Below are 27944 nucleotides of genomic sequence, written 5' to 3' on the forward strand. Positions count from 1 at the left end.
AGGTACTCTTGTCAACTGCCAGATGAGGAAACTAACACTCTGTGAAGTTGTTTTCCCAAAAGTCTCCAGCTCAAGAAGTGCCAGATTCAGAATTCAAACATCAAACCTTCTGACTCCAAGGTTTGCTGCTCCTTTCATCCCATTGCAACTTTTCTGTAAAGAGTTTTGCACTAGGGAAGCTTCCCAGAACTTGAACAGCTGGCGAACTCAGAGCTAATACATTGGTCAGACAGGTCATTTGAACATGATGCACAAGGCAAAACATTCTAGCCAATCTGTCCATTGTGATCATGTAACTTTCCAGGCAAGTATGTATGTTGTGACTCAGGCTCCTCCTTCCCTCTGATACAGAGGGCTTACTTCCCCTCCTCTTTTTCCATCTTTTCTTAATTTCTTCCATGATTTTCTCTTGGGGAAAAGGAGCAGATTGAAAACTGTGGTTATATGTGTAACCATTAAAATAGATGCTCTCCCTGTAAAAATGAACTTGTGCCAAGGTCTAATAAATGATGTGCTAGTATGCCAGCTCCCTAGTCTGCAGGGGAATTGAAATCATTCTGATCAGGGGAGCATAATTCCAGCCTCTGTATTTGTTAGTTCCTTAACCCAGAACAGCTGAGGACTTCATCTGCCTTCAATTCAACATTCTTGATACCACAAGGTGCCTGGTTAGACACTAAGAATTGCAGAACAGACGTGGAGAGAACACAAGCCTTGTCCTCATGGAGGTAAGAGTCCACAGAGAGAGAGCAGCATAAGAGAAAAAAAATAACCATAGTGCCGAGAGATTTACCCAAGGTGCTGCTGGTTTAAAAGAGAGAGGTTGGCCTCTGAGTAGAAATGAGGAGGGGAGGTAATGTCTGAGCTGAATTTTGAAACATAGGATGTCATCAGATGCAGGAGAGAACATGACTCCAGGCAAGGGGAACAAAATATGCAAAGACAAGGAGGCATGAAACACATCATGGGGCTGGGGAACCAGAGCAGATAAAGAATTTTGCAGTATAAATTGATCATATCAATTTAAGAATCTTATTTGATTGAAGCAGGGAGGTGTTTTTTCTTTAATTGGAGTATAGTCAATTTGCAATGTTGTGTCAATTTCTGGTGTACAGCATAATAGTTCAGTTATACATATGCATACATATATTCATTTTCATATTCTTTTTCATTATAAGTTACTACAAGATATTGAATGTAGCTGCTTGTCCTATACAGTAGAAACTTGTTTATTTTATATATAGTAGTTAGTATCTGTAAATCTCAAACTCCCAACGAATCCCTTCCCACTCCCTTTCCCTGCTGGTAACCATAAGTTTGTTTTCCATGTCTGTGAGTCTGTTTCTGTTTTGTAAATAAGTTCATTTCTCTTTTTTTTTTAAGATTCCACATATAAGTGATATCATATGGTATTTTTCTTTCTCTCTCTGGCTTACTTCACTTAGAATGACCATCTCCAGGTCCATCCATGTTGCTACAAATGGCATTATTTTATTCTTTTTATGGCTGAATAGTATTCTTTTGTATAAATATACCACAGCTTCTTTATCCAGTCATCTGTTGACGGACATTAAATTGTTTCCATGTCTTGGCTATTGTAAACAGTGCTGCTGTGAACACTGGGGTGAAGCAGGAAGTTTGAAGTAGGAGAGTGAAATGACCACATCTATGTTTTAGAAATACCCCCCCCCGGCAATGTCAGAAGGGCTTGGAAACATCGGCGAGACCTGGGAGAAAGCAGTTGCAAAGATCATAGATGAGAGATGATGAAATATAAGTGTGTGATGTGTGGGAAGGAAAGCTGGAGACTGGATACAGGGCAACAGCTGACATATTGAGGATTTACTACGTGCCAGGCACTGTTCTGTGTTCTTTGGTGTAGTAACTTCTTTCATCCTTTCAACGCTGCAAGGAGATAGATACTATTATTGCCCCTATTTTACGGGTGAGGAAACCTAGATATTGAACTCAGCTAAGAAACGACAGAACCAGGATATGAACCTGGTCCAAACTCACAGCCTTGTCTCTTAAGCACTGAAAGGAATGCTTTCATTTGATTTTCTTATTGAAATATTAGACTTTCTAAGTTTCTCTTTGAAGGTCATTAGAGCTGTCTGGCAGTGGATTAGGAAGAGGATGAACAGAACATCCCTGAACTTGAGTAGCTCAGTAACCTCAAAAGCATGATAAACTATGTCCTCATCTGTGACATGGAGATAATCATACACACTTTCTAGAAGTTTTCTGAGGACTTAAGGGACAGTGTACATCAGTGACCAGCACAGGGTCTGAAGCTTAGAAAACAGTTCTCAAATACTAGTCTCTTTTTCCTTCCTCCCCCTTGGAGGATGCTGGCAATTTGAAATTCCTATTACATTTCTTTATAGAGAGAAATGAAAATTCTTAGAGTGCTGAAGATTATCACAGGCCTTGTCCTCAAGCTAAAATTCATAATATACTGAGTGAGTAGTCATGGGGGGAAAGTACATACATACATATATGTAACATGCATGTTATATATATATATATAATATATATATAAATTATTATAAGAGCATGGAACAGAGCCTCCTGCCCACACAAGGGTTTCCAGAGATATGCCTGAGCTCAGTCTCTAAGTAAATGTAGGCTTTCGGCAAGCTTAGCAAGCAGGTGAGAGAGTCAGGGAATAAACATCAGGCTTCCTCTCCTTCCTCCTTCTCCATCTCTTGCTGGTGCCTCTCATTGTATGACTCTAACAGGAAGACAGAGGGCAGAAAGCCTGTTGATGCAGCTGTTATGTCAGTTTCTGAGGATGCCGGATCCTGGTGAGAAGGTGGGGAGAGTGGATCTGAAGAGGCAAAGAAAATATCAGTTACAGCACAGTCTTAGGGTCTGTGGAGCAGCAGCAGTCTGGGGTTTGGGCGTGATGACAACGTGTTAGTTCTTAAGCACTTCACAGAAATGAGACAGCACCACCCATGACCGTCTGCCCCATTCTGAGTGCATCTTGCTCTGCAGACGCAGGGGGAAACACAGCTCTGTTCTGATAAAGGCTTCTGTGCCTTCTCTGAGTAATGCTTTGGGAAACAGCATGACTTGGTGGAACCCTGGTGACTCGTGTCCCACTTCTTGCTCTATCACTTGCTGGCTTTGTGATCTCTGGGACTCAGTTTTTTCACCTGTAAAATGGGGTAGCAGTCTCTAGTTGACAAGCCTGTTTTGTGGATTAGGAGGGCTTGAAAGAGTGTAGTCCAGTCCCGGATACCTTGTGATGCTCAAATTTAACATTTATCCAATGAGCAGTTCCTGGCTGCCAACCTTGTGCTGGGGCTTGGAGCAGGATCATGGTGACCAAAGTAAGGCCCCAAACTTTTAAGGAAATCACCGTCCGGAATAAGAGTCTCTATCCTGGGATTGATAGGTTGGCTTTGCAGAGTCTTGAAATTGAATGCAGACATTTTTATATACATTATGTATGTACATGCATTTTTCTAGAAAGATTTCATTAGGTTCCCCAAGTTAAGAATCACTGAGGGAGAACTTTAAGAGGAGAGTTCCTGAGAGTGCAAAGTTATAAAACCTCGGATTTGACGGGAGAGCAATAAAACAAATAAACAAAAAGCCCAGACAGTATTCAGTGTTGAGAAAATACCATTAGAGGATGACTCCATAGTCACCTCTTGGCAGCCCTAGCTGGAAGAATTTGGGCTTGAGGCTAAAAGCTGTAGGAAGGAGATATCAGCTTCATATAATAAATAACTTTCCAATCATCAGAGATGTCAGGAAGTTGATTGGGAGGGCCTGACACAGTTAAGGAGATGCTGAAAGATAACTTGCAGGGCATTGTATATTGAAGTAAGTGACCTGCAAGGTCTCTTCCAACTCTTAGGGTTCAGTATCTCACCAGGATAGCACATAAAGATGATGGCGACCATGGTGGAGAGAGATGAAATGTTTGTATTCTGTGCTTATTCTGCCTCATGTGTGAAGTAGCCTGATTGCGTGTTAAGTGAGGTACTGTAACAAGCTGGGGAGGTGGGTGGTTGACAAGGGACAGGGAGATAGATGAGATGGCACTGTTTAGAGCATCTTGTTGAGCTCATGGGTGTGTCCACACAGACAAGTTGTTTACACTAACACAACCAGATGTTATTAGATACTTCCAAGCCACTGGATAACCTTGACTCTGACCAAGATTCCAAGGCTGGGTTCCATGGAAGCTTCTCTTCCTGGAGGTCCCCTAGTTCCAAGGCCCGGAGCCAATGATAAGTAATATCTTTAAAACATCTTTACATCAGGAATTCTGAATTACAGATGGATATTGATTTATTCACTCATTGGATAGGTATTGAGCACATATCATGTGGCAGAAAACTGTACCAAGCATTTAGAGATACAGGTGTGAAGAGGAGGCAGGATCGAGCTAACATTTATTGAATGAAAAGCACTTAATAATCATTATCTGTTTTAATCAGGATATTAACCTTGCAAGATGGAGGTCATAATAATGTTACATTTACAGGAAACAGGTTAAGCAACTTGTCCAAGGTTTGGAAGCTGTTGGATGTGGGACTTTAGATTTGCATTCAAGGTGGAATCACTCCAAAGCCTGTGCTTTCCGCATTACACTGAGCCTCTGCCCTTAAGGTGCCCGCCCCACACACAGGTAAAGAAGCACCTGCTGGCCAGCGGGTAGCGGAGTAGCACGGAGGGTGTTTGCACAGTAGAACTCTCCCTCGCCCTTTCTCCCGTTGTGTATGTCTCCTTATAAATCAGGAGAAAATGCACCGGGGCCCACGCATGGCTCCCTTGTTACCATAAATCTCGGGTGTGAGTGTGGTGGATGGCGAGTTTGGGTAATTGCATAACATAAAATGGCTCTTGCCTTTCTCAAGTCTGAAGAATTGATATCTGTGTATCTCCTTATGCAATTTATGGCCATTCTGGATGAGTGGGAGCATTCTCACGGCTGCTGCCTGTAAATTCTCTGCTTTCCTGCTGGTGAATGTTCCTGATGGTTAATGACTGTTATTTCCATGTCTATAGGCTGTACTCATATGTATAATAAATGTTGAATGATGAGGGCCAATTTATCATGACTCTTTATTTAGAGGGCAGCGCCAATGAGGGGCAGGGACAGGATTTGTGCTGCTTCTTCCAGTGGAATAGGGGCCTCTTGGGGGTTGCCGGGGGGGCTCAGGGGCTTGTTGCCTTCCAACACATGCCAACCTACTTCAAGATGGTTCAGCTGTAACGGCTCAAATCATAAATGCTTGTGTTGATTTTTACCACATAATTAACTGTGCAATGGGGTTTCCACTTGCATTATATTGTCTTTGTTCCTTGGTTTTAATCACAGCATTATTTCTCAAGATGGGGACAGTGTCTTCATGTCTTATAATTCAATATCTCTAGCTCTTGTTTGGTGCTGTGTAGATATAGTGGAAGGAGAGTAACTTTTTTTCAGACAGTCAGCAGGTTCTTCTTCTGGTCCCTGATCAGTGTGACCTCCAGCAGGTTACTGAATGCCTCTTAGTCAACCATCTCCTCATCTGCATAATGAGGATGGCAGTCACCTTTGGCTTTGTATTGTTCTAACAATTAACTGCATCAAAGCATGTGAGAGTCTTGCACAGCACATGATACTTTATAGATGCTCAGTAAATGTTTAATGAAGGAGTGAATGAATGGATGGGCCTGATCGCAAGCCATCTATAGCTTAATATATAACAAATTATGTTAGGGCACAGCTAAGCCCAAAGAACACTGACTCAAGCAAGGCAGAACTTTCTCTCTCATCTAACCAGAGTAAACAGGCAGTTCAAGATGGTAGATCACTTTGTTCTGTGTCATCTGGGACCATTATTCCTTCCATCTTGTTGCTCGGCCATTCCCCATGGTAATGTTCTCTTCGGAATAGTCAAGTTGTCTCATCACTACCAGATCTAGGTTCCAGCACACAGCAAAGAAGAAAGAAAAAGTGGAAGGCCAAGAGCTTTTTTCTTTTTTTAAAAGAATGAGATCTGGAAGATGCATACATCATTTCCACTTCTTTACTGGAACTTAGTCTCATGACCATACTGAGCTGCAACATGGCTGAGCATGGAGTCTTCTGTTGGGTAGTTTTATGCCCAGCTGAAACTTGGGAGATCGTATTAGAAAATACAAGAGAAAAGGGGGTATGGAGGTGATTAATACCCTCTGTCCCATATACCTATCAACACTTCCATTTGGAAGTCTTAACTCTATTTGAAGACAGAGTTCTATCTTATATAGTTAGTTGTAGTTTCAAATATATCTGTCTTATCTCCTCTCCAGATTAAAAGCTTCTTTAGGGTTTGGATCTTACTTATCCTCTTTGGGTGTCCTGCTGAGCTTAACATGGGGTCTGACCCCTTGCAGCTGCTCAGTGTTGACTGACTGACTAACTGATGGATTACAGTATGCCCTGAGATGGATGGTAAGTTGGCCTACAGCATGGTTTGTCAGGACTGATGCGGGGTGTGCATTGACTGCACCATGGGTCCACCCTGGACTTAGCATACCCCAGCCCAGAGGACCCCAGCTGCCAACTAGCTCCTGGTTATATATTGAGCATCAGGGTAACATCTGTCTACTCTATTGCCTCTTCCCAGAAATGAAAAAAAAAAAAATGAAAACGCTTGCCCTATTCCATTTTACAGATGAGAAAACTGAGATTGTAAATTGTTAAGTGACTTGCCCAAAGTTACCTAAAGAATTATTGCATCACTAAAATCACTATTCAGTTCTTCAAAGTCATCGGTACGCTTCTCACCCCCACCCCGAGATCTCTTATATGAGATAAAAAATGATGTTACTAATAGCAAGGGCTTTGCTCTCTATAGTTTCCAACAATTTTTTAAAAGCCATGATGTCATTTAATCTTTATAGCCAGCTGTTGAGATAGTGTTTTTAGTAATATCTCTCTTTAACAGGTAAGAAAACAGAGAGCCAGAGAGGTGATAAAATATTCTTTGCCAATAGTGAGATGCTAGAACCCCGAATTAATTGTGTCCTAGTCTTGGCCAGCCTCTTCTGCAGATAAAATGATAAATATCCAAGTGCCTTGTAGACTGTGGAGCATCTCCAGAGTGAGGAACTGTTATTGATGTGATATTGCCAGGAGACCCAAATCTGCACTTGAGCCCACTACTTGGAAACCCTGCAGTATATTTTAATGATAGCCCCTTGAGGTAATCCTGAAGTATTGTTGGGGAAGGGAGCTGCCCTGTATCCCGCGTCAGAGTCCCAAGGAGGGAATTGCTCCAGGTCCATGAATACTCATTGTTATGCTAAACCACAGGAGCTGCGTTTTCCCTCCACTCACAATCATCAAGTGCTCACTGCATCCTTGGAACTTTACTGCCAGTAAGTGGAGGGTTTGGAAGTAAGCTTGGGGTATCTCTGCTAGGGTTTTCTCTTCCCATCACATGGTGATTCTAGAACTGAAAACTAGCACAGAGGAGATGACAAGCTATCATCTCCTCACAGGAAGGGGGGCAGACAACTGTGGACAGTTTCACACTCCCATAAGGGCTTCTTCTTGAATTGAGCATTGCAGGGACTCCATCCTTCTATTCTTCATTTGCCTTTGGTTTTTACACTAGAAGAAGCAGGGTGAGGAAGAACATAATTGTGAATAATTGCTACTCAAATGTGGTCCCGGGGACAGTGGCATTGGTGTCCCCTGGGAGCTAAAGGTTAGAAAGGCAAAATGGTAGGCTCTACCCTAGACCCACAGGATTAAAATCTGCCTATTAACAAGGTTACCAGGTGATTCCTTTGCAGAGTAAGTTTGAGAAGCCCTGGGCTAGGAGATCGAAGTTCTCATCCTCTATTCTGCCTCCCACTGGCTGTGCAACCTTGGGTGAGACATTTACCCTCTCTGGACCTCTGTAGCCACTTTTCCTGTAAAGTGAGAAGGTAAGGTGCAGACCTTAGAGGTTCTGAGTTTGACTTCAAGGAGGAGATCTCCTCACAAATCCAATGTAATAAATATCAGCAAATGCTCCATCTTCCTTGAAATCTCGAAGACCTTTTCTTTTTGGAACAGTTACTCATCCAATCAATTATTTACTGAGTATTGGCGTGCAGCATGCAGCATGACCCTCAGTCCCCTGAAATTTGCTGCCCTGGACTTAGAAGGACCTGCATCCCTCACTGAAGTGAAGCCCAGAATCTCCAAAGTTTGTGCAGGGGGCGCCCAGGTATGGGGATGGGTGCAGTGAGTCTAAACATTTTGCCTTTCCTGGAGGTTTGATTCCTTCTGTGTTCTTTCAATATTTGTCCTCATCCTACTGCGGGACTGGCCTTCTATATAAATAATAGGGATTGTCCAAACGCCCATGGTGCCATGTTAGATTTGCATAAGGTGAATGAAGTTTCTTAAAATAGGTTGTGAGGCTACTTGTTCATCCAACATTTATTGGAGCCCTAATGTGCTCTCTAGACACAGTGCCAGGTGGATGGGACAGTGCAGTGGGAAGGCACAAACCTGGTCCCAAACCGCTGGGAAACCTGGCATCAATATTTCGCAGACATACACCGGGCATGGTCCCTGACCTCGTGTGGCCTTGCTGGCTGCCACATCTGTAAAAGAGGATGATAACGCTTTATGGAAAACATCATAGATTCACTCAACACCTTTGAGGAGACAAGTCCAGGTGGGGAACAAGACTATGGATTCAGCTTCCCCTGCCCTGTGGTTTCAAGGTTTCCTAGAAGAAATGACCTCTAGGCTGAGGCCCCAAGGACAAGGAAGAGTTGATGAGATGAAGGCAAGACTGGAGAGCAGGTGGGGTAGAAGGGCGGCTTTTTCTTAGAAGGATAATCAGCATCTCAAAGTTTGAAGATGACTAGAAATGCGGTGAGTTGAGTAGAGCCAAGTACCTAAACACACACCTGCCTTGGTAGATGGTTCTTATGGGGCACTGAAGGCTGTGGGTTGCATGTTTGTGGCCCGACAAATTCATATGTTGAAGCCTAAATCCCCAACGTACTAGTCCAGGAGGTGTGGCCGATGGGAAGTAATTCAGTCCTGAGGGTGGAGCCCTCATGCATGGCATCAGTGCCCTCATAACGGGATAAAGAGACCAGGGCTCTCTCTGCCATGTGGGGATACAAGAGAAGACGGTCATCTGTAAACCCAGAAGAGGCCCTTCGTCCAAACCCCAACCATGCTAGCACACTGATCTCAGGCTTCCAGCCTCTAGGCTATGAGAAATAAATTTGTTGTTTACGTCACCCAGTCTGTGGCATTCTGGTATAGCAACCCAGATGGAGACATTCCCCTTATTAGAAATGTATTTGAATACTACTGTCTGAATACTGAAAAGTAATGAGTAACTAGGAGACACGGACAATATTTAATAACAAGTGGTTTGTTATTAAGCCCAGCACTGAGCAAGCCAAGGGAAGCAGGAGGTGCCAGGGCAAGGACCTGGGCCTCCCCCTCCCTGAGGCAGATGTTCACCCCCTGGTCCCTAGATGTGAAGTCCTGAGGAGGGACAGCAGCTGCCCCGTGGTCACTGCGGGGCTGAGAAGGGACTTGGGTCAGTGGCTATGGAAAGGTACAGAAATATTTCAATATTGTAAGAACTAGTGTGATCCTATCAACACTTACTGCCTGGAAACCTCTCCTGATTGTAACTATATTTATGCATTTAAATCCTTGTACTGAGCATACTCAGATACCACCCACTGTCCTGGGAAATTGCTCCTGCCCTCAAGAAGCTCATAACCCAACAGAGAAGACAAATTTGAGAACAGACATCTTGGTGACATACTCAATGCCAGAACAGTTCCCATCTCATGAGCACCGTGGGATACAGGGGTGCGAAGTGTCACCATCCTGATTGTACAAGAAGTGATGGAAGTTCAGAAGCGTCCTGTGCCTTGCTCAGAGCTGCACAGCCAGCAAGGGGTGAAGCCCATATATCTCTAACTCTCAGTCCACAGCATCACATAAAACGGGTTTCCATGGTGGGAGGAGCGGATTAATTCTGCTTACTCACAGCCCGAGGCCCAGAGTGTTCCCTGGACAGGGCAGTCAGCTGGCCTTCACTTTGGGACCATCTGAACAGGAGCCCATCTCTGCCTGCGGGCAATGTCATGCACAGGTCCCATGGCCATTGAACCAGCTGACCTTGAGGCATCCCAGCAGTAGGGAGGGCCCTGGTGTCCTCCTTTTCCCAAGAGAGAAGAGCACCCAGGAAGTGTACCAGACTGGAAAGCATGAAGCAGGGCTGGCTCCGTGACGTCAGCTGCTCAGGAAGCCAGGAAGAAATGGCCGCTAAGGAGCAGGAAGGGAAGACCTGAATCCCTCAGCCCGCTGACCTGGCCTGGGTGCTTCTGCATGATCAGCAGTAGGTGTTGAAGCCGTTGGTGTTTTAGGTTGGGGATGCTGTTTTGCTCTGAGCACTTTCAGTGGCCAGGGGACTTACAAAAACTCTACCCCTAAGTGCCAGCCCTTGTCCTGTTATTTCTCCAGACCACCTCCCAGCTTCCTCCCTCCAGCCTCCTCTCTGCCTCCCTTGCTGTCTGGATTCCCAGGGGTCACCACGGTTGCTGTGGACTCTGATGGCCTGTTATGGACATGCAACTCTAGCTCAGCCTCCGCCATCTCTCATTTGTCTTTTGGTACTAGAGAGCTGCTGACTAAAAGGCTCCAGGCTGGACTGGATTGGCAGGCATAACTGAATAAATTGATTTCAGGCAAGCCCTCACCCCATTCCCACCCCTCACCACCCCCACCCTGCCCGCCGCCATGCCCTCTTTGGGCAACCGGAGAGCAAGCGATCTGCCAGGAAAGTCATGTTGGGCTCCTTTCCCATGTAGCTGCCCCCTACCATCACGTGGTTCCAAGATTAGTAATATTTATATGTACCTACTATGAATATTTTCTAAGCACCAACTATGTGCCGGGCCCAGTTTTAAGCACAGAAGTACTGAAATGCACAAGGCAAAGGCCTCTGCTGTCCTGAAACTTACACCGTAGTGAGGCAAGACAGCCATCGGAAAGTAAAAGGAAAGAATGACTAACCCAAACAGTATCAAAGAGTGACCGTGAAGAATGAATTAGTGTGATGGAGTAAGGAGTGAGCTGGTGGACTAATCAGTGTCAGGCAGGGAGGCCCTTTCTAAGAAGAAATTATTTGGGCCAAGACTAAAAACAAGAAGGGGCAGCCATGGGAAAACTGACAGAGAGTATATCATGGATGGAGGGAAGAGCTGGTGTAAAGGTCTTGAGGTGGGAACGAGACTGGCTATGTCTTAAAGAGAAGGAGGCTTAAAGAGTGTGGCTGGAGCAAAGGGAATCAGCCACAGAAAGAAGGATGTCGGATGAGGTTGGTGGGGTCAGCAGGGCCCTGAACATGGTGGTGGTTTAGGCCCTTGAAGAGAGTTTGGATTTAAATATAAAAGCAACTGGAAACCACTAATACTCTCCAAGCAGATGGGCGACATGATCAACCTTATTTGTTTAAAAGTGTAAAGGACTGTAGTGGAATGAAGAGGCAAAGTAGAAACAGGAAGACAGGTTGGGGCCTAAATCAGTGACCTGCGCAAGAACTGGTGGTGGCTTGGACTGAGAGAGGCAGAGGAATGGACCCATTCAGAATATAGTCTGAGTTAAATGTGACTGAGGCCCAGGCTTCAGCCAGTGACCACAGACAGCCAATCATTTAGCAAGAGGGGGTTACAGCTGTGCAAGCCTGTCCTACTCAAGGCTGACTACTTGTTTAAGGACTGCTGTCTTCTTTGGAATAACCTGCCGGTAGGGCTTTATATTTTGCTATATAGTTGCCTTTGGGATCCTCCAAAAAATGTACCCACTTTCTAGATAAGAAAATCAAGGTTCAGAATGATTAACTGCTCCAAGGTCACCCTTCAGGAAAGATGAAGCCTGAAATTAAAAGCAAATCTTTTCAATGATTGAGCCCACCCTTTGTGTTCTACAACTTTCTTTAACATTACACTTCATCCACTGCAAAATTTGAGATCGGTTTTAAAATTCCCACTCCAACTGCTAAGTCAAAGAGTTAATTCTCAGCATTTCCAGAGGCCATGGACAGCCTGAAACTACATCTGCCAGTTTTTTATGTGTCTTTTTTTTTCCTGACGGTGATCCTGACTCTTACCCACTATTGCCCTTGGTAATGTTACTTAAACACTTTGTGACTTGTTTTCCTCATCTGTAAAATGGGTATATTAATCTTCCTTCCCAGAATTATTATAAATATGAATATTAGTTAATCCAGCATTTAACTGGGATTGAATAAATGCAAGTTCTTTCTTCTCCTAACATTGACCTGTGGGCCACCCACTACCCAGCAGGGACACTCATTTTCATTTGTTAAATAATCTCAAATGAAGACAGACACCATCAAACAAGCATCAAAATAATTCAACATTTCTTTAGCACTAGGCCATGAACTGTGATGAATATTTGAGTCATTACCCCGATTAATCCTCAGAAGAGCTTCATGAGGTATAGATTAGGATTACTGTGCCCATTTTACAGGTGTAGAAAGTGAGGCTCAGCAAGATATCACAGCTTACCAGAAGTTCACAGCAAGAATGTGACAGAGTCAGGAGACAAGGGCAGGTCCCTCTGACTCCAGAAGAGATGCTCCTAACCATTGGGCCCTCCTGCCTCCCCTGGGAGACTATCTGTGCTGTCATAAGTGCCAGGTTGCCTGGCTAATTGTCCTCTGTGGAGCCATCAGTCAGCATAGGGCCTGAAGCTGGTGGCAGGAGATGTATGTCTCAATTAGGCGCTGAGTTTAACTTCCGGAGATGAAACAGGAGATTGAGTCTCAGAAGTTGCTAAGTGAATGAAATTGAAATAGCCAGAAATGACTTGCCTTAGGGGAGACTTGCTTCTTGGGTCACAGAAATTTTGTTTCCTCTCTCCGACAGAGCGCTGAGTCAGCAGAAGCCGTACCCCCCCCCCCCCACCCCCACCCCCCACACCCCTGCCTTACAGTTGGCTGAGATGGAAACTTTAGAGGAGCTTGGAATTTTGAACAAAGAGAAGGAACCAGGCACAGGGGCCTCCATCTCAGGGTGATCCCAAGGCCCAGGAGACAGCGCAGCACCATGTCCCAGTCATGGGTCTTAGGGTTAGATGGTCATGGCTTCTGATCCTGGCCGCATTGTTTACAGGTCTTGCCCAAGCCGGACTCTTGATCTGTTGAAAACGGCATTCAACACTGACTCGGTAAAGTTGTAGAGAAGATTAAGTTAGATCAAGTAAAGTGCTAGGTGCTTAGCACATAGTAATCACTCAGTACATGCTCGTTACTGGGGGTTTATGCATGTAAAGAGCTTAGCAGGGTGTTCCTGGGACGTAAGCATATTATATCAGCTATGCTTCTTATTCTCTTAGTGCTTTTGGCATTGACACAACACGATTTTTTCCCCTTTTAACACTAGTTCCATCCATACAAAAATAATACCACTAGAGATAAAACTCCCTGAAAAATTCTGTGCCTCAAAGATGTCTCATTTATTTTTAGATCATTTTAAGTCTTTTAAAAATCCGTTTTCTCGTAACGTACCATGACACACCCACCCAAATGACTGAAATTAAAACAACTGACCAGGCCAAACAGGGGCAAGGGTGTGCAGCCAATGCTGCTCATTGGCGGGAGGAGAAAGTGGCATAGGCTCTTCAAGAGGAAAAACAGGAAAAAGGGCTTGTTATTTTCTTATTGTCAAATTTTTAATTATTATTTAAGTACAGTCAGTTACAATGTGTCAATTTCTGGTGTACAGCATAATGTCCCAATTGTGTGTGTATATACACATATATATATATATTCTTTTTCATGAAAGGTTGTTACAAGATATTGAATATAGTTCCCTGTGCTATACAGTAGAAACTTGTTATCTATTTTTATATATAGTGGTTAACATGTGCAAATCTCAAACTCCCAAATTTATCCCTTCCCATCCTCTTTCCCACCACCCTGTAACCATAAGATTGTTTACTATGTCTGCAAGTCTGTTTCTGTTTTGTAGATGAGTTCATAGTGTCCTCTTCTTTTTTTTCTGATTCCATATGTGAGTGATATCATATAGTCTTTGTCTTTCTCTTTCTGGATTACTTCACTTAGAATGGTGATCTCATCCATGTTGCTTCAAAAGGCATTATTTTATTCTTTTTTATTGCTGACTAGTATTCCATTGCATAAATGTCCCACAATTTGTTAGTTTCTTATAAAACTGAGCATAGACCTAACCTGTGACCCAGCAGATCTGCAACCTGCCATTTAGCAAAAAGAAGGAAAACACACATCTATAAAAGACCTTTATGAGTATTCAGAGCAGACTTGTTCATTCTAGTCCCAAATTAGAAACATAACAGGTGTCCATCAATGAGAGCATGGATGAGCAAGCAGTGAGATATTTTTATACACTGTGATACCGTGTATATAATCTTACTATACACCACTGCTGTCCCATAGCGTCCAGCAAAGGCATTGTATCGCTGCATCAGTGTCCTCTGCAAGGGCTGCCATAACAGAATGTCACAGACTGGGTGGATTACACAACAGAAATGTATTTTCTCACAGTTCTGGAGGCTGGACATACAAGATCGAGGTGCTAGGAGGGCTGGTTCTATGATACTTGTATACAAGTGGAAACTGATCAGCAATAAAAAGGAACAACTTCTGAACACATACAATATCACAGAGGGATCTCAAAAACATTATGCTGAGTGAAAGAAGCCTTGCACCACAGAGTGCATCCTATTTATATGAAGTTCTAGAACAGGCGAGAAACCTACCATGAAAAAGAAGAGGAATAGCGGTTGCCTCTGGACTCTGAACAAGGATGGGTTTCTGGGTGCTGGCAGCATTTCATACTTAAGTAAGGGCAGAGGGGAGGGTATAGCTCAGTGGTAGAGTGCATGCAGGCATGCACAAGGTCCGGGGGTCAATCCCCAATACCTCCATTAAAAATAAATAAATAAACCCTATTGCCTCCTCCCAACAACTACAACAAAAAATAAGGGTTTTGGTTATACAAATATATGCATTGTCAGAACTTAGGGATAATATTCACATAAGATTTGGGCACTTCATTGCATCTAACTTTAACCTCAAGCAAATATGAAGCTCTAGTTAATGATGCTCACACTGGAGTATTTAGGGAGAAAGTATACAGCTGTCTCCAATTAAAAATGCATCAAAAATAAAATTGGTGGATGGCAATAAAGATAGGTAGATGACTAGATAATGTGATAATTACAGTAAAATGTTAGATGGTAGGTATATGGATATTCATTATAAAATTATTTTGTATGTTTCAAAGTTGGCATAATGTTGGGGAAAAAGCAAAAAAAAAAATTCCTTGAACATTTACTAGGCTTCCAAATGGATAATTCTGATGATCATACTGAAAGCCTAAAACACTTGCATCATTTTTAAGGAATGTACTTTTGGGTTTGTTAAGTTTTAAGTTGGCAAGCCCTGATTTACAAGGCACTTAGGATCAGAATGAAATGTGACTTAGTGAATGAATTGAATTGACAATTCACAATCTTGCATTCTAGTGCTGCTAGCGAGTTTTTTTTAAGAGTTTTTTTTTTTCAGGTCGTTTTAGGTTCACAGCAAAATTGAGTGGTAGATACAGAGATCTCCCGTGTAAGCCTGCCCCACCCATGCATAACCTCCCCCGTTATCAATGTCACTCGCCAGAGTGGTGCATTTGTTACATTCATCAACCTACGTGGACACATCATTATTACCCAAAGTCATAGTTTACATTAAGGTTCATTCTTGGTGTTGTACATTCTGTGGGTTCGGGCAAATGTGCAGTGACCTGTAGCCAGCATCACAGTACCATACAGAGCAGTCCACTGCGCCAGACAAGTTTTTGCCACTAGTTTGCTCCAGTTGAATGAGGAGGGGACACTGGTGGCTATGGCTGGGATCTTTAAGCCTGATGGTTACTATTCACTTACCCGTATGTAGAGTCGCAGAGGGGGACTGAGGCTGGAACTTTCATCCCAGGGGGCAGCTAATCTCTATCCCCAAAACTTGGACTTTTTGGGAGAGTTTGCTGTAGAAATTTGTCTTCTTAATGGAAATGAAAAGAGTTAGCAAGTTCTTCAGAGAGCAGAACTCTCCTGGGTGTATGTAGTACTTACTCTGAGCCTCCTTGAATGGCCACAAGGTGTTCTTCACCAATTAAATTTCACGGATGAGACCGAGATCAGAGAGGTTAATTCATTTGCCTGTAGTCACATAACTAGGGAGTAGCAAAGGTGGGACTTGAACTCAGTCTTCCCGGTTCCCAAAGTTGTGTCCCCTTTCACTTAAGGCTATTGAGAAGGAAGATGTCTTCTGAGGGACCTAGAATCCAGAATGCATTTTTCTCAAGAAAATATATTATTGAAGGTGATTAGGTATCATGGAAATTGTGCCTTAACTCCTGTTTGGGTTTTTGTGTTGCTTTGTTTGTCTTTTTGCAGCCTGGGGCTAGGTGGGGTTCTCTAAGCTTGCCAGGGAACCTAACCCCTATGCATGACATTGTTTTGAGGAGAGTTGGTGTCCCAAGATTTCAGCCCATGACTTACAAATTTGGGGGACAAGTTTTCCATAAGCTCAAGACCGGCTTACGTCATAGTCACATCTGATGCTCATACCTGCCTTTGCTATTTGCCAAGTACCTTCATGTCTGTGTTCTCGTGTGAGCCTCGTGGCCACACTGCAAGGTGGAAAACAAGGATGGGGATGTTATCTCCATTTGATGAGAGTCAGGGAAACCAGGAGAGAGGTCCAGAAGTTTGCCCAGGGCCACACAGCCAGCCAGGGTCAGAGCCAAGGTGACACTCCTGAGACCTAGTTCTCTGCCTCACGCCTTCCCACTTTTTAGCCCGCTTTGGCTCCAGGCCTCTAGACCCAGGCTAATTTACATGTGAAATCTTGCAAGCTCTTGCTGGGTGACCAATACATAACTAATGTGCAGCTAATGAGATAAAGGACAATTTCACGTTGGTTACAAAGGAAGGGGAATCCTCAAAGGGACCATAATCATCGGGCCTTTCTCAGCAGACTCAGAGTTTTATGGGACCAGAGAAACAATCCATCCTGACAATGGGCCAGCGGGTCTGGGAACTCCCATCGTCCTCGCCAATCTGTGGAGGAGGGAAGAACATTAAGAGATCTGGCCCAGGGTCACAGACACCCAGGTCGTCCATCACGCTGTCTCAGTGGCAGAGTGAGGAGTGGAACCGTGACTCCGTGTAACCACCCAGGAGAATGAGCTCCAGCTAGCACATCGTGGAATGTATTTTTAAATCCCCCAAAGAGCTCTTGTCAAGGAGCAGAAATGGGCGTCCCCTACGACAGCCTGGAGACTCATCAGCCCCATGTCCGAGGTCAGAAGGAAGCCGGGGTAGGCCCCAGAGAAATCCTAGCCCTCTTTACATCATCAGCCTCCGAGCATTTGTATTTTTGATGATCATGCCTGTGCTTAAGACATCTCATCACGCCTGCTGTTAACTTACTCTGTGACCTTGGGTGAATCACTTGACATTTTAGGGGACTCATTTGACTCCCTGGGGAAGAGAGGAGTCATTCCTTATTCCTTAGAACCATGAAGAAAGGTTTAACCCAGAGAACTCGTGAGCGTTTTTCTCAGAGAGCAAGGACCATGTTCTGTTCTCTGTGGCCCCGGCGTTTTGCCCAGCTCCTGACACGTCAGGCTGCTTGATGGATGTGGAGGGAGTGAATAAAAATGGCGCAGCCCCTTTGCTTAGGGTGGCAATGTGTCCATGAATTCTGCACATTGCTTGCATGGATTTCAAGTGTGACCCATCTCCTGCTGGAAACCCTGCTTGGTCATCATCCCAGAGACCTGTCAGGATATAATCGCTGGCTCCAGGAGGTTCTCATGACACAGAAAGCCAAGACTTCCTCTGGAATCCTCTAGAGGTCTGAAGAGTGACTGAGAGCAACACTGGGACTCAACTCAAGGCATACTTTTCTAATTGTGAGAGGTATTAAGGGTTCATTTTTAAAATGAGGGGTAAAGATCTTGATGAGAGGCGGGCTGATCATTAGTCACTAGAAGGAAAACTGAAGTTGATGGCCTCTGAGTTTCCTTCCAGGCCAATGATTCTATGTTTATCAACCTACCTTTTTCACGTGGAAAGAATAGAGATATTTGTCTTAGAGGATGTGGCTTTGAATCCCATTCTGAAACGTATTAATCATCTGACCTTAGGTAAATCAAATACTAGAACTCTTTTTTTTTCCTTCTTGAATGCTTAATTCATTTATTTTCATTATTCCTTTTTAAAAGTGATAATGTAGTAATAGCTTTCTTTGTCAAGATAGCCCATTTTATTGCATTGATTTTTTAATTGAAGTATAGTCAGTTACACTGTGTCAGTTTCTGGTGTCCCTGTCATGCATTTATATATATATACTTATTTTCATATTCTTTTTCATTAAAGGTTATTACAAGATATTGAATATAGTTCCCTGTGCTGTACAGAAGAAATCTGGTTCTTTTTAATCTATTTTATATATAATGGCTAACATATGCAAATCTCAGACTCCCAAATTTATCCCTTCCCACTCCTTTTCCCCCGGTAACTGTAAGATTGTTAACTATGTCTGCAAGTCTGTCTCTGTTTTGTAGATGAGGTCATCAGTGTCCTCTTTTTTCCTTTTTTTAGATTCCACATGTGAGTGATATCATATGGTCTTTTTCTTTTTCTTTCTGTCTTACTTCACTTAGAATGATGATCTCTAGGTCCATCCTTGTTAGAACCCTTAATAATAGCATTAATGAAACTTATGATGCTATTAATATGATAACTGGCATTTATTCAGGAGCATGTCACAGGCTTTGTTAACATTTTCTAACCTCACATGAACTCATTTACTCCATTTGAAGGAGGACTATTTGTTACTGTCCACCAGATGAGTAAACTGAGGCACAGAGAATCCGTCACTCATTCACCCAGGTCCCCCAGGTTGAAGGTGGCAAGTGCAGGGATTCACTCTCCTGTCTGTGTGACTCCAGTGTTGGAGTTCTCAGTTAGTAAATCCCTATCCCTCAGGGTGATTAGACTGTAAAACTGAGATTGTGATGTCTGAGCATTCTTACAGGCAGTTACAAAAATCATGTGAGATAAGTTTCAAATGGTGTCTTGCATCAGTCAGCTCCTGGAAGTGTGTGGTTCATCTGGGTCCCCTTCAGAGTGGAGGAGTCATAAACAGAGCTCATGAATTCTTTTCTGAAAAAATACATGGATTAACGGAGAGAATCAGAAGAAACTGCCTTGTGAAGAGTCAAGGTACTATCACAAGTGATTTATTTCTTTTCTGAAGTTTCAAATTTGTCCTCAGCCTGGTTTCAGACATTTTGAACTTGCAAGGTATCCATAGAAAGAAAGCTGCTTGTTAGTCTGATAACTTTAATGCCCAAATGTTTGTCTGCTACGAATGTTTCTGTCAAATTCTTTTCGCCTCACTTGGATTGTATTTGATTAGCATCTGTGAGTAATTTGGAAGTGAAAATTATGGCCTGTGTTTGCCCTTTCTCCATTCCTACTGAAATGACATTCCTTGTTTGGGAGACACTTATTATTAGTGCTCTGTCTGAGAAAACAGAAGGGTTTAACAAGTAACAACTTACAAAATCCTCATAACAACCCTGTGAGGTTGTTGGTTTAGCCCATTATACACAGGATGACCCTGAGACTCAGATTCATTCCCTCGGATTGTTCATTCCTTCGTTCATTCATCCAGTAGACCTCTGCGACTATACTGGGGTCCAGAGTATGATGTCACTTTAGATTTCGTCTCTGCCCTGAAGGACTTTGGTGAGGGCAGCTTAGAGTTCAGTGAAGGAGCAGTTTTTCCCTTGCCTCATGAATTGCCAATTGCCAGTTGTAGATCCAGGACTCCACACGTGATGTGGCCTGATATTTGTGACTCTTGGTGTCCCCAGGTCGTGGGCACTAAAATGGAGTCATGTGTGTTGCCAGCCTGGTGCCATCCATTTGGTTGTCCTCCACATCTCATGAACTGGCTCCTGGGTGTTTGATCACACGTGGCCAACCCACTCGTGGCTGGGAGACTCCTCCTCACTCCAGCCTGATCTTCAGGCAAAATCGTTTCCCACTTCTGTTTGATAACAGCAGGACGTGCCTGTTTCAGCTCCTGTCTGCGGGACTGGCGGGGGTCTGTAAACCTCTCTTCCCCTTGTTGTTCTGCTCCACGTCTTCAGGAGGTCAAGCTAAGAGCTTCAGGAGATGGTGACTTATTGGGCATGGGATTACTCTCAGGTTTCAGCCTGAGTCTCTGCCCTCGGTCTCTGTTCTCTAAATTGTCTTTTCTCTTTGCATTCAGATAAGAAAGAAGGAGAGAGAGAGAGAGAGACAGAGGAAGGAAGGAAGGAAGAAAAAGAAAGGAAGGAAGAAGGGAAGGAAGGGAGGGAGGAATGAAAATAAAGGAGGAAATATTATAGTCGAAAGAAAGTTTAGGAACTCAAAGATAACAGGACCCTTAACTATAAAACTTCTCAAAACTTTTATTGTGCTTGTGGGCGGGCATCCTATATTCCCGCAAGGGGTTTAATCATGATGTGCATTTCTCAACTTATTTGTCCATGGAAATTCTTTCATGAACAAATGGGACCATTTCCTGGGATGGTGGTTCTTCAGGACAAAGCTGCCTTAGCTGTCAGGCTTTCAGGCTGTGCACTCTACTCAGCCTGTTTTCTGTCTTTAATTCCTTTCTCTCTCTTTTTTCATTGATTCCCAAACTCCTTTCTTCCTTCCTTCCTCCCTCCCACCCTCCCTCCTTTTCTTCCATCTTTCCTTCCTCTCTCCCTCCCTTCCTCTTCCTCTCCCTCATTCCCCATCTTTAACAGCAGGTCTATAGCATCTGCTGCAGAGACTCGTGATTGACACCAAGCCTATGACTTTGAGACAGATATGTAAGGAGCTCATGGTGGACATTGTTTTGGGGGTTGTCATGGAGGAAAGTGTAGAGTAGTGTGAAGATAGAGCAGAGGAGTAAGAAGGGATCAAAGGAGACAATTTTTGAGCTCAGTCTTGAGAAAGGAGTAGAGGGTATTAACAGAAAATGAGGGAAGTTCATTTCCATCAATGGAAACAAAAAAATGAGAAATCATGGATCATAGAACAGCCTGGAATATCTGGAAAACTGCAATATTTGGCTGGAGTGTAGCGTTCGGAGTGTGGATGGAGCAGTAGAGCGGTGATGACATGGGAAGCATGGCGTGAACCTCAGGTTTCACATTTGAAGCAGTGATCAAGCCATTTCTCCCTGTATCGTAAATCAAAACTCTTCTACCTGCCTTAGGTCCACCTGAAAAAATCAGCATTACCCCCTGACCGTGTCATGGCTGCGAATCGTACTAATCCAGCCTTTCCAATATGTACTCTGTTGAACACCAGTCTTGTGAGATGAATCACACGTGTGCACCCACACATGGATGCAAACACATGTATGTGTGCAACGTGTCTGAGAAAAAATAAATTTGGAAAAAAAGGCCATCGGCACATTAAAGACTGAAAGAAGTTTTTCACCTTGGAGCTCATTTTTGGTCGAGGAACATATATTAGTATACAGTATATAGTAGTGTTCCCCAGCACGCGCTTTAAGAAGATCTTCCTGACACTTTGAAATACTGAAAATGGTGCCCTGTGACAACCTTCTGAAACCAGCAGGGGCCCTGAAACACTGGGCTGAGAGCCATTACTACCATTTGAGGTTTAGAGAAGTGAAGAGGTCAGCTGATGTCATCGGGCATAATTGAGCAAGAACAGGAGTTCAGGGTTCAGGTCTCCTTTTTCTGGTCCCGTTCTCATTTTATTACACTAATAAATGGCCCAGCTGAAGTCAATGGGCGTTTATGGTGACTCCATGTGCTTTGTGCTGAGAATGACGCTGAAGTGCCCCCTAATGGGGGAGCCGAAACTGTGCACACCAGTGAACAATAGTACCGGGAGGGGAGTATTGTCATGGAGAAGAACAAAGCAGAGGAGGGAAGGGAGACTAGCAGGGGTGCTGTTGTGTGCAAGTGGGGAAGGAAGGGAGAGGGTAACATTTAAGGAAGTGAGAGCCAGGCATACAGATCTAGGATCTACGTGGGGAGTACCTTCCCAGCCGAGGGAAAAGCTGGTGCAAAGGTGGGAGAAATTTCGAGAAACACGAAGAGGCTTGTGGGGCTGGAGCAGAATGAACAGGGGCATGAGGTTAGGAGATGGGGTCAGAGGGATGGCTGGGGCCATAGCCACGTGGGTCCTCATGGGCCCTGGTAGGGACATGTGCACTGTTTGGGGGTTTTGAGTAGAGAGTTGACCCGATCTGTTAGGTTCTAAAGAAGTTTAGTGGGGAAGAGACCACAGAGCTTGGGAATGGAAGCCGAGAGACCTATGGCAGGAAGCGATCTGATTCTGGATCCACAAGAAAAGTGCAGCAGATAGAAGCTGTTGATAATTAGATACGAGAGAGAGAAGAGACAGGATGGCTCTGAGGATTGGCATAGGGTGGCTGTTTTTTGGAGATAAGGACAGTGGTGTCCTTCTGCCTCCTTGAAACTTGATGTCTGCTTAGAGAATCAGCATCTTTATGGTACTTTTACTTCTGTTTCTATAAAAGGAACACATATACTGGCAAACACAATTAAAGCAGTATAAAAGGCATCCAGTTAAGTCAGATCCCTGATTTCCTTTCCAAGAGGCAACCCAACCCCTATTACCAACCTCTTGTGTTTTTTCCAGACAAACTCTGAGTACACATCTCTGCATGTGAATGTATTATATTCACTTTTCTTTTCTAATACAGTGGTTAAGACCATATACCCTGTACTGTAGCTTACTTTTTCCACTAAATAATATATCTCAGAGATTAGTCCATACCAATACAGATAGAAAAAATTATTTCTCTTAACAGTACAACAGGATCTTCCATTGTATTGCCATATTATAATGTGTTTAATTAATTCCCTGCTGAAGGGCATTAAGATTGGCTCCAGTGTTTTTAAATTACTAGTGAGGAGGTGATGGATAATAACTTTGAACATATGCATTAAACACATGTAGAAGCGGATCTGTAGAATAAATCCCTTAGAAGTAGACTCGGTGGCTCAAAAGGAATGTATATATTTAAATGTTAGTAGACAGGGCCACTGTGTCCATCAAAAGGGTTGTGCCGATTTCTAGTCCAGCAACACCGCATGCTGATACCTGTCAAGTTGAAAGCCTTTATGGTAATAATGAAACTAACAATAACTTACAAGTGTGCCCTCCTTTATATTTGCCGGAGTCCCTTGATATCTCTTATTTGTTTTAGTCACCAAACCAACACTGGAAAGTAGATGTTTTGTATTTTGGTTTTATACGTGAGGCTATGGAGGCCTGGAGAGATTGATCATTTGCCTAGCTAGGAAACGGTTGGGCTGGGATTTGAACTCAAGTCTTTCAGACACCGAAGCCCAGACTGCCTCCAATTCAGCCTTGCCAGGAAAAGGTTTTCCTAAGCCCACGCTTAGACTCCTCTCTCTTAACAGACTGAACCTCTGTCCCTGGAAGTGTTCAGACACTAGCTGGATAAGGCCTTGGCAAGAATGCTGTTGAAGGCATTCTAGCCCCAGCGTGAGGGTCTGACTAAATGACCTTCAGGGTCCCTTTCGGCCCCACGGGCTCCATGGACAGAGCCAGCTCTCCTCTCAGCCTTAATAGCTGCATCGATAAGGTGGAAATAATACCACCTGCCTCTAACTGCAGCAACATATCATAAAGGTAAACCAGACGGCACGCCTGAAGCCCTCAGAGCAACTGAAGAAAAATGAACTCCATAAATCAGTGTTCGGCTGGGGAGGAGGGTGTCTGCAGTGACACAGAACTGTTCAGGCCACCTGGCCTCCCCTGGGCCTTCATTAAGTTCCCTTGAAAATGGATCGGCTTTAAATACAAATGTAAGTATGTGCATGTGCTCATGCGCACGCGCCGGGCTTCGTCTCCCGACTCCCTGGCATGTCATTAGAGATACACGGATCTCCTCGTTTTTATTTGTAAGTCTCCCCCTAATCTGACATCCAGCTCAGTCCCTAAGCTGAGCCATCAAAACACATTTCTTCATTACCTCCTGTCAATTTCCCAACAGTCCTGCAAGGTAAGCGTTATTATTATTATTACCTCCTTTTTCAGATAGGACAGACACCAAAACTCAGAGAGGTGAAGTGTCTCTGTAAAGGTCGCACAGCAGATCGGGGCAGAGCAGGCATGAGAACCAGGCTGTCGGATGTGGAGTCTGTGTCCTTTCACCTGCCGGGGCCTAGCTGAAGCGTTACACCCTCTGGGCTCTGGGAAGACACCCCTGACTGCCCCTCGCCCCATGTTGTGTTTGGCGCCCCCTCACAAGCTTCACTAGACCTGCTTACCTGACCTGGCTGCTGTATCTGTACACGGCGTCCATTTCCCTAAGCCCCAGCAGACTGCGCGGCTCCCTGAGGGCAGGGATGCTGGCCGCTTCATTTCCTAAGCCACCCTGCTGGGGAAGGAAGGAATTGGCAGTTTTGAGTGCCTATCTGTGTCAGGCGTGTTATGAACGTCTTGAACTTTAACCTTCCCAACAAAAGGAAGCTGCCTTACCACTGTTTCCCAGTAGATAAAATTGAGACTTGGGGAGCAGAGTAACATGTCCAGGGATACACAGTGAACAGAAGGACCCAGGATACAAGATCCGTTTTACTCTGAGACCCAGGCTCATGCCGCTGTACCGTCACCCCGGCAACCATGCCCTGTGATAAGCAGGAGTCTGAAATCAGGTGGTTTTTGCAGAGCACTTTATTAGAACACAGTCGTGCCCACTTGTTTACGTATAGTCTGTGGCTGCTTTCTCTTATTTTAAAACAGTTTTATTGAGATGTAATTCACATAACATACTATTCACTCATCGAAAGGGTAAATTCAATTTAATTTATTGGATAAATTAGGAGTTTGGGATTAACAGACACACACCACTATATATAAAAGAGAAAAAACAGGGACCAACTGTATATAGTATAGGGAACTATGTCCAACTTCTTGTAATAAGCGATAATGGAAAAGAATCTGAAAATATATGCAAATATGTGTATGTATATGTATAACTGAATCACTTTGCTGGACACCTGGAACTAACACCGTGAATCAACTACACTTCAATAAAAAATAAATTTTTTAGAAGTGTAGATCCAGTTTTTAAAAATTGTATCCCATCCTTACAGGACAGGAAGAGGGTAGGAAATTGTCTCTCTGAGTGTCTGGAGACTGAAGCCTCGTCCCCTATGCGCATGAGCAGGGCTGAACAGGGGTGGAGGGTAGAGGGGAGGAAGTGGCAGGGGGGCTGACGGTCAGCCCCAGCCCGCCCTTTCACCCTGAAGACTTTAAGGACAACAGCAGATGAGTTCCCAGAAGTACGTGGATGGCTAACTTCGGAGCGCCCAGGGCCTCCCCTCTTTGAGGGAAATAAACCCAAACAACCCACTTACTGAGGTTCCTGCCTTTTTAATTAAAGTCCAGCTTGGGGGTGGGGGCCCTAGGGAGGAAAGGAGGATGCTACTGGGTATAGTGAAGGGAAGAATAGAGAATAGGAAAGCATGCTGTGGGAGTCCAAAGGAAGATGTGATCGCACAGGTCTTCAAAGCTCTTTTCACCTTTCTCTCACTGAACCTTCATCCCAACTGTATGAGGCTGGACTGTTCTCATTTTATAAATGAGGGGCCTGAGTGAACCCTCCTCTTTCAAGTCTCTGAGCCCATGGCCCTGAAGCACAGTCAGCCAAACCCAGGCCTCTCTGGGCATCCTTGAGGGCACTTCCCTCCATCCAAGCTGCCCTACGCTCAGATCTGGCCATGGGCCTGGGACCAACACATCATACCTACTCGAGGAGGAGAAGGGAACACAGGTGAGAACAAGGAGAGTAAGGCAGGCCTGATTAGAGAAAAATGTTCATACCACCCTGGCTGACAGGGACCAGGGACCATTCCTTCTAATGGTAACCGGATGCTTAGTGGGTACAGGTGTGCACATGTGGGCTGTGTGTGGAGGTGCACTGCCGGTTTCAGCTTGAGTTCTCCCACTTATTGGCTTTATAACCTCAGATGAGTTCCTTGGCTTATTTAATCTATCTGTGCCTCAGTTTCCTCATCTGTAAAATGGGGCTTGTTGTTTTCTCATGGGGTAATTTTGAGAACTAAATGAACCACTGTTTCTTTTAAAGCCCTAAGACTATTGCCTAGTACACAGTGAGCAATCTAGACAGGTTTCTGATTATACCTTAAAAAGTATTGATTGGAGCGAGAATATTAAAGGATTCAGATGCCAAGTTGTAAAATTCTTTCTCAATTCTATAGCTCTTGGTTTTTAAACCCAACGACATCTGAGTTTTGGGGAGATTTACCTATGATAGAATGGATGAAAGTAATAGGAAAACTGGAGTTGAGAGACCAGTGAAGGGGCTGCTGCCAAGGTCTTTATGGTAATTTCACTGTCTGGGAGCGAGGCGGGCCGGCTGGGGCTTTGTCAGTGCCTGTCAAAGCGTCTGCGCTGGGGTGGTGGTGTGGCTGTTCCGGGCCCAGATTCCGCTGTCAGGGAGCACTTCTGCCCACTACTTTATACGAGATCGGGATCATTTTCTTTCACCTGCCTGGGAAAGTGACTGTCTTTATGGAGCACTGAGAAAGAAGGCCTGGGGTCTCTGCACAGGGTCGCCAGCTCAAAACCTGGCATCGGGCTGGAAACATCGTCCCTAACGAGCAGCTCAGCTGAGCTGGACTCTATTTGAAAGATGTCAGAGGGCTCACCTAAAACTCGCCTCCTGGGAGACAGCCTAACAGCATGCCATTATGCTGTTTCCGGGTAATGGTAGGTTCCAGGCTCTCGGCTACAAGGAGAGTTCTCTCCCAAGATTAACTCCTACAACACTTGCTGTCTCCTTTCTTGGTCCTGTGACAGTCACTGTGCTGTCTGTTGGGAACTGGACTCAAGGGGCTCTGAGATGATGGGCTGCTTGACTTCTTTTTTCCCCTCCAAGTCCCGCACCTACCCAAGCCTTTAATATATGGTGCGCAGGTTCTCCACGACTTTGCGTCTGTAGTCTGAGCGGGGCTTTGGCTAAATGTGGTGCCCAATAACTTCAAGGGATCAAGTGCTTTTGAGAAATATTTTCTCCTAAGAAGATGAGCTGGGGGGAATTGAAAGCAAGGCTGCCAGCTTTGATGTCTTAAGTATGAAATTTCGACGGCTTACCCGCTGCCAAGCTCTGGTTTTAGTGCAGACAGGGTAAGATTTAAGGAAATGATCACATCACATGCCCTATGGGGGACAAGTAATGATGGGGGGACAGCCTAAGGAACCCAGGGGAGGAGAGGTCAGAGAGCCTGAGCTGGCATTTTCAGTTGCTTGGGTGATTGGCTGAAAATTGCTCTCTTTCTCTCTCTTTATTTTTTCTTTTTAGAGACAATTTTGTTTGGTGTTGTTCCATTGCAAAACACATGATTATTATCAGATATTCAGAAAATATGGAAAATGAGATAGAAAAAGAGAAAATAGTGATTTTTGCCATTCCCCAAAGAAAAACATTGTGTATTTTCTTACAGTTGTTTTTCTATGATTTTTTTTAAATCTGTTTACTTTCCTACCTATCTACTTAGCTATCTGCTTATGTTCATCTCATTGAATTATATGCTTGTCCTTTTTTGTTTGTTTGTTTGTTTGACTGGTTAATTTTATTTCTGTTTTGTCCAACCAAGATGATAAAATACATTTTTCAAGTAAGGGCAAGATCTCTGCAATTTACATTAATTCTTGTTGGTCCAGGGATCCCCAGGAGTCAGGGGGCATGAAAATGACCTGAAGAGCTTAGGAAATGTGGAGGGGGTACTTGGAAATTGGAATTTTA

At 44.1% G+C, this 27944-nt stretch overlaps 1 long non-coding RNA gene across 1 annotated transcript; it reads left to right on the plus strand.

Moving 5' to 3' along the window:
* The first annotated feature begins 38 nt into the window (after positions 1-38).
* Positions 39-25344, plus strand: LOC140700903 (uncharacterized). Its single transcript, XR_012079655.1, has 3 exons — positions 39-120; positions 598-728; positions 25270-25344. It is a non-coding gene; the product is annotated as an uncharacterized lncRNA (long non-coding RNA).
* The last annotated feature ends 2600 nt before the right edge of the window (positions 25345-27944 follow it).

Source organism: Vicugna pacos, chromosome 13 (genome assembly GCF_048564905.1).
Source record: "Vicugna pacos chromosome 13, VicPac4, whole genome shotgun sequence".
NCBI classification, from domain to species: Eukaryota; Metazoa; Chordata; class Mammalia; order Artiodactyla; family Camelidae; genus Vicugna; species Vicugna pacos.